Raw genomic sequence first — 8103 nt, 5'->3', positions numbered from 1 at the left:
GGGATTCTGCAATCTTAAACCTAACCTTGATGTTATTGAAAGAGGTGCAGTGGCATGAGGGTAGAGAGTATTCTGCTGTCTCACATGCATGCTGGGGTAAATGACCTCACTGGGCATAATGACAAGTCTGTTCAGTTGATATCTCAGTCCCCAACACAGGGTGGATTGCTTCTTGCAATCCAACCTTTCTTCCTAGAGGGATAACACAAACAGGGGCAGCCTTCACTTTTTATTGGTTAATTATTTTGAAATCAGATGTGGTCAGCTTTATCAGCAACCGTCTTTTGGCATTCAAATATTACAACAATGTATGTATTTATATATTGACACTTATTTATTCTGTTATCACATTTTATTGTAATGCAGTGCAGGGTGTGTTTTGTTTTATAAATGGCATTGTACTGCCTTTCAATGCAACAAGAAAGCTGAGAATCCCCAGAACCCTCTGAAGATTTGGAAATACAGTTGATGGGTTATAATGTCTTGTTACAGTTACTTTAAAATGTTTTAGGAATAACTGTAGAAATGGTTTCATTTATGCAGATTGGTTTATAAATAATAACTGCATATTGTAAACTATCATTTATTGAACATTAATATAGCTATTACTTAAAGAGCAGAGTCAATCATTCTTGGGTTGATATGGGTCTAGGAAGGAAAAAGATGACAGGAAGCTACACCCAAATCCTTCGAAAAATTATTTTAAACTCCACCCCACTAGAGATTTCTCAAAATAATTTATTTTAAAGGACTACATTCTGAAGCAAGTTCAATCCTTCAAATAACAAAAAAAAAGAATACAAAGCCGTAAAATTACTGCAAGCAAGATTCTGGTCTCTTCATGTCAGCAAAGACTGTACGTTATTCCTTGGGCTGCCGAGTTGGATTTGAGTCCAGGGACTGAAGCCAGGCTAGAGAGGAAAGCATTTGGTTTGGGCAAGCCTGTGGTCGTTAAGAATAAGAAGTGAGCAGTGTGCCAAGCCCAAGGTGAAGTCTGTCTTCAACTATTTATTTTCCTACAAGAAAGACTAGTGTTTTCAAGTTTTAGACCACAATGCAGGGTGGAGCACTCTGTTCAGACTGTAGGGGCTGATGTCAAGAAAGTGTTAGACTACGCCAGACCAGCCTGAAGGCATCTACAGAAGAGCGAGCAAAAGAGCAGGCAATAGCAACAGGACAGGATGCACTATGGGGGGCATTGCTCGGCCAGTTTCAACCTTCTGCCCCCCCCCCCCCCCCCCCCAGTTTGTTCTTCTCCCATCCTCAATAAATCTTCAATAATGCTTTTTAGTGTGTTTTGTATTTCTGCTATGAAGTGTGTCTGCTTCAATATTTGGGGCAGCAGTGTGGAGTAGTGGTTAGGGCTCTGGACTCCTGACCAGAGGGTCATGAGTTCAATCCCCGGTGAGGGACACTGCTGTTGTACCCTTGAGCAAGGTACTTTACCTAGATTGCTCCAGTAAAAACCCAACTGTTTAAATGGGTAATTGTATGTAAAAATAATGTGATATCTGTATAATGTGAAATAATGTAATATCTTGTAACAATTGTAAGTCGCCCTGGATAAGGGTGTCTGCTAAGAAATAAATAATAATAATAATTTATCCATGTATTTCCCATTTGCAATGCCCAGAATGTCTGCTCCTGAGAAACCCCCTTTTATGGTCCCTTTCCATGTAGATAACTGGTGTACGTTCAGTAAATAGGGGTGGGCCAATGAAAAAAGTATACATATTTTAAATATATCAGTATATAAACTAAAAAAGCTACAATGATGGATATTAGAAAATTGATAAATAAAAGAGTGTCTGCTACTAGTCGTAAATTCGTATCTGAGACTAGCGGCAAGGAAGTTAATAGTGGGATTCCTGATGAACAGCACGTGAGCATCGTAAACAGCTTTCAGGATGCAGCAGCAACAAATCCCCTGGATGATTTAGGCAATGTATTTAATTATGTTGGTAGTTGTTATTTGCTTATTTATGCTACCTGCTCTTGTAAACTTTTATGCACTGCTTTTCAACCCCATATTGTTTCATTAACCCATTTCATGAAACACTTTCACAGGGAGGGGATTTAATTTGAAAGCCAAAGTACAGGATTCGCATGATTCAAAATATACAACAAAGCAGAGTAATTATTCCTTTCGACAGGAATTATCCAACCACTTTTCAAAGTGCCCAAATATGTGCAAAGCCAAATAAGAGTGCAAGAAATTGGCATGCAAACAGCACACAAACCATAAATTATATGTTATACATGCAAAACTGGAAAATGTGTCAGCAATTTGGTACAGGAACCCTTCCGCCTACACAAATAGGTGAGATAGAAAAACACATTTAGCCAAAGGGCCAACTTACAGCATACCTCTGCAATAAAACTAACAACAACTTAACCAGATTCTGATATCAACTAGTAAAAACACGAGCTTGCATTATAAAATACCAGTGCACCGTTAACATTTTTAACATGCTTTATCCTTTCTTCTTCAGAAAGAAAACACACAGATTTTTTTTTAACTGTCAAATTTAAATCGTTGGATTTTTTTTTTTTTTTTTAATGACACTTTTTTTTTTTTTTTACCTGCACTGGTTCTGTGGCATTGTATCCCAACATGTTTGGATATTCAGTTCAAGAAGCAGTTAAGACTAACTTTTGTAATCTCTCAAGGAGTTAACATCAGCTGACAGTGTCCCAGACCCTTGCTGTGTCCTATTTTTGCACTGCCATTTTTGTCAAGCAGTGCTGGAACCAGGGTTTGAAACATCAGCCTGTCAGTGTTAATGGCCCCAGTCGGGCAATCGAAAATTTGCAACGGCACTTTAAAATATATATGTTTTTTAAATGCAAAGAAATGTACGTTTAAAAAAACACTGATGTTTACAAAATATTTCGATTCTGTACTGCAAGTTGTGTGGTAGGAAGAGGCTGTGAAGAGATACAAGCTATATTTCCGCAGTTTATGAAATGTTCTTGAAAGTACCTTATCATTAAATTGAAATGCGCCAATGACTGAAGCAATGGTAAAAACAAAATTACCCTCCTTAAGCACTGAATAGAAATTCTAGCACCAATACGACGTAATTTGTTTCTCAATTAGCTATACAATTTCAAACAAAAAACAGTCCTACAAGTAAAAGTACCCCACGGCACAGCTCAGACAGTAAACAGAGCCTGCAGTCTTTCTCATGATACAGCCAGTATATGGATATTCCTTTTAAATTAAAACTTGATCAAACACAATTGGATTCAGTGAAATCAGGGATTTACAGCAGGGCTTACCAATTAACGTATTATATAATTAATAATAAGAAAAAAACACACTTGGGACAGCAGTTTAATTATTGTAATAGCTTTTAGCTCTATAGCCTTATAAAATAATCACTTTTGCATTTGCTTCAAAATAAGGCTCCTGGACTGTATTAGTGCCGTATTATATGTTCTGTGTTCATTGTTTTTGAGATGTTTTTTTGTAGGAATTTGACTGCTGCTATCTACCAAGACCCCCTTGTCTATGAGATCAATTGAATGTCAGACCATACACATTTTCTCAGCTTACAAAATTCCACACCACCAGTGAAGCCCCTGATTACATTCCTGCTTCTTTAATTTAAAAAAACAACAAAGGCTGTGACAGCATTTAAGCAAAGGGAGACCAACCGCTTAGAACTAGCTGGAGTGCCGAACATCTTTTTGACTTGATTTTCAGTTACTGGCAAAAAGATGGAGATTTTCCACTTGCTGCAATTAATCTAATGAAATGGGATCACGGCAGGGACACCACACACATAGCAACGTGTTGAGAACTTCAAAAGGCAGCCTGAGCTTGGGTTTAATTAATAACTGGCAAAGCCGTGGCAAAGTTCTAATTTGCTTGCTGCTTGAAGGTCTCCCAAATGCCCTGTTCTGGGGGGCCTGGGTGACTGCTGTGGCTTTACAGGAATATTATGGGTATTTTTGATGAAGTTATTCACGTGAACAGTCATATTTAACCCTTTACTGTATTTATAAAAAACGCTTTTTTTTGTAAAGCAGGGCAGGGCATTTGGTACCATAAAACCTAGGATATTCAATTGTAAATATTGTAATGCTATTAAATCTATTAGTATACCTAGAAAATAAATTGTCAGGGACTGTTTCTCCTCATCAGCGGACCCTATCGTCCGCTACAGCGGACCCTATCGTCCAGGTACCTAGTGAGCTCAGGTGGACACCTGCAGGGCTGGCCTTTGTCCTCCAGAGGCCGGTAGCTCGCTGGCATTGCGCTCTCAAGTTCCTGGGAGTAAAAGAGGTAGCTGGCTTGGTCGTGTGTTTGGAGGACATCCACTGAACCATCAGTTCTCCTGAGCTGTGTGAGGAATTGCTACGATGAGGGCAATTTGGGAGAAAATGGGAGTTAGGGAGGTAAAATAATTGGTTGCTCTAAAATTTTTAGAAAAAAAAATTGTAAATAGGTAGGTAGGTTTCTTCAGTAGGTTTCTGGATTCAGCATCGTGCACATATCATGCCAAACAAATCACACATGAAACTCTGTGGTCTGAGACATGCAATCAATCATTTAACTGCACTGTTGCTACATTCTTAGTTGACTTCCAATGATGACCTTGCTTTTAATGACAACGAATATTTTTTTTTTCCCAGTGAGCTGATATCTTAAACACAAATATTTAAGATTAAAATATGGACTATGGAAAGTCCGAAAACTACATAGACGTAGGTCTTTCAAATATTTAGCCAGCACGTACTGTAGTCTATCTATGATGCAACGTTGTGGTTACTGCAGGGCCATGTTTCCTGCCAGTTTTACAACACAAGGAAGAAGCTCAGGAACGCAACCAAGCCCAGCTTCACACAATGAGTAAGTGGTTAAGATGGGATTGAAACCCACGTTCTATTGACTAGTCCATTACACTAACCACTATAGACTAAATTGACTCCAGTAGCCACACTTGGAACTAAATACATGTAGCAGCTGGGCTCTGAGGGTATGTTTATCCCCCATTTTTGCTTACTGCTTAAATCCTTGGGGAAAAAAATGATATTCTTGTTGCCAGTGTGAATTTTGAATGCTTGTGAATGTAGGGGGCAATGGTACTGTATTGGCTACAGTGAAACAGAGGGCAGGAACCACAAGAGCTTCCCCTCATAACTCTGCAAGTGTACCATAAACCTGACCAGGACCCCCCCTGCCATTCTGTCGTCAAGCAAACACAGGGTGGCTTTGTGATGGGGGGGGGGGGGGGGGGGATTCAAACTGGTGAAAGGCAAGAAAGGATAATAGATTAGCTTGCAGCGCTACCTGGTCCCCTTGTGAAGTTTTAGAGCGGTCTATCTAAATGTATAGTCTAATTATTAGGGGATTTAACAATTAGTACTCATTACAGTACGGAACTCTTTTGTGATATCCTCTGAAGACGTGGAACAGTGGTACTACTAAACAGCTTGGTAGCCGTTTCGAAGACAAATTGTGATTGCAATTGATCTAATATACTGTACATATGGCTAGCCCGTATCAACGCTCACACTTCCTTTGAAGTGAAGGTGTTAAGGCTTCTCCTGCTAGGTACTGTTTTCATTTAGTTCCTGATGACCTTGATCAAGGAAACCTTTTGGTCAGGAGACTAGCCAGAGGGTCTCTGATTTTGTAGATTTATCTAATTACTTAGATTGCTTAGTGCCTGCATTGTTGATGAAGGCAATATGACCTACAATGGCAACCCAGACAGGGCAGAAGCATTGGCCCTTAGCCTCTCAGAGACAGAAAAAAAGGCCGCTCTACTGACCAGAATGGAGAGTCCTCTGGGACAAGGTCTTCAGATTTCAGCTATCCATTACTGTTACAGATCTAGGACAAGCAGGTAATTCAGTTAATATGCAGTCACCGTACCTCTCCAAAACAACCCACCCTTGAAGAGAATCAAAACCTTGAAAACATTGAACTAAATGAGTAAAGCAGTGCTCTCTTCAAAGACTAACAAGGAGCAGCTGCTTGGCCTTGCATCTGGACTGTTCAGAGAACATCAATCTGCACTTATCTCCAAACCAGACTTCAGAAGAGCGGCAAAGGTGGAGGGGATGGATGGAATAGGCATTACCGGTGCTGGAATGAGGCCCGCCACCTCATTGCCCTCCCTAATAGTTTCTCTCGTTCTTGCTTTACTTGGAAGACTGCCAATTGCAAAGGGCTGCGGGAGAGTACAGCACAAGGGAAAAACACCCTCTCCCTGTTTCCTGTGTTCACCCCGAGCCAGACGGACACAATTAAAAACAAAACCGATCGGGCTGCTGGCCATCTCCCTTGTGACCGTCATTAACAAGAGGGACCTGAGAGGGGGCAAGGAGGCCGTCTCGGACACAACCCAGATCCAGGAATGGGCTGAAAGAAAATCAACATTAGTACAACAAATGCTGCTCCAGTGATTAAGTATTGTGCTGTGAGCTATAGTTATGCTAACAATACAATTTATAAAATTAGATATACTATACCATAGATTAATTAGAGTTGTTACCCAAGATGCTGTTCTGACACATGGAGGTAAACTATGTCAAAACTGGATTTACGTCCCTTGAAACCAAAAGCTACATTTTGACTTTACATGTCTCACAGGAGAGTGTCTTACAGCTCTTTTCTTGTTGAAAGTGGTGATCACTTTTAAAATTCTTAAAATAATATATATATATAGAGAGAGAGAGAGAGAGAGAGAGAGAGAGAGAGAGAGAGAGAGTTAAAAGAAAATTCTGTAATAGAGGATCTTACAGCTGGAACAGATTGTCTGGTGATGTTACAAAAGCCTGTACAGCGTACAGTACATTTATAATTAGGGCTTCTGATTTTCGGTTTTAACAAAAAAAATGAAATCGGTGGATAGCCAATAAACACCGGAAAACACCGGAAAAACTGTGGAAATGGTTAATCTATTCACGATGACTTTACCCTTTTCCCATTAAAAAATAAAACCTACTATAAAAATAATAATAAACACATTTCTCAGTACTGCTGGGCAATGTCCCGCCTTCCTGACTTGCATCTATCAGTGATTCGTACTTTAAACCCACCCCAACTACAGAATGACAGCACATTCCTACATTTCTATTGGAGACACCGCTTGCGAGATTTAAAACGAGATTACAATCAGGATGGAGGCTTGTTAGCGGGATTTCAATCTGTATTACAGTTAAGATAGGGAGGATTTAAAACAGAGTTGTGGCGAAATGTACAAAAATGCCTACACACAAAAACCCTAGAAGAATGTGCCCGTGACCATAGGGATTTCGTTGTGGAAGGCAGTAAAGGAAAGAAGGTACAACTTAAGTGTGCAAGTACTGTCGAGTTACTATACATATTGTGACAGAAAAAAAGCATTTTGGAAAGTAACCGAAAACACAAATTTCATACAGTATATCAAAAACGAAAGCCCCGAAAAAACCCGATTTACATAAAACTGGAAAATAGCTAAAAATAAGCACCAAAAAATACAATTAATAAAACCCCCAAAACAGAAGCCCTATTTATAATTAATATTACCTAGGTTGGTTAACTATAGTTTTTTTTTTTTTTTTTTAAATAAAGCAATAACTACCATAAATAAAGGAAAATGACATGGCTGTGAAAACTCCCATTCAGACTTACTGCAGGTCAGTTGCACTGACGTCCACCTTTGGTTAAACTTTGTTAGGGTCAATTTAGAAAAATATGTATGTGAGCAGAAGGCACGAGATGATCTTCAGCAGTCTAGTTGATGTACTGGATGTAATAAACAAACTAAGGCAAGGGAGTCATTAACAAGTAGGAGTCACGCTATCATTTCTTGCTCATGACAAGGTGACCTCACTTTAACCTCACTGCCTCTGCCAACCTGAACAAATGAAGGAAGCGTGGGAGATAGAAGCCTGCACCCTGTTGTGTTTCAAACAGCTAAGATGTATGATAAAGGTTATCCCTGGAACCGTACATCACACACACAAGGCCATTCTTGCCTGCTGAATGTTTCTAGAAGCATTATTATTTCATCAGTGTGCAGGTCTTACCAAACATCACACATGGGATTGAACGTTTTGTTCTGAATGCCCAAAATGGATCTGGGTCTCCTAACAGACTCCTAA

This window comes from Acipenser ruthenus, chromosome 8 (genome assembly GCF_902713425.1).
Source record: "Acipenser ruthenus chromosome 8, fAciRut3.2 maternal haplotype, whole genome shotgun sequence".
Lineage (NCBI taxonomy): Eukaryota > Metazoa > Chordata > Actinopteri > Acipenseriformes > Acipenseridae > Acipenser > Acipenser ruthenus.
The sequence above is the reverse complement of the archived record's forward strand: the minus strand, read 5'-3'. Positions refer to the sequence as shown.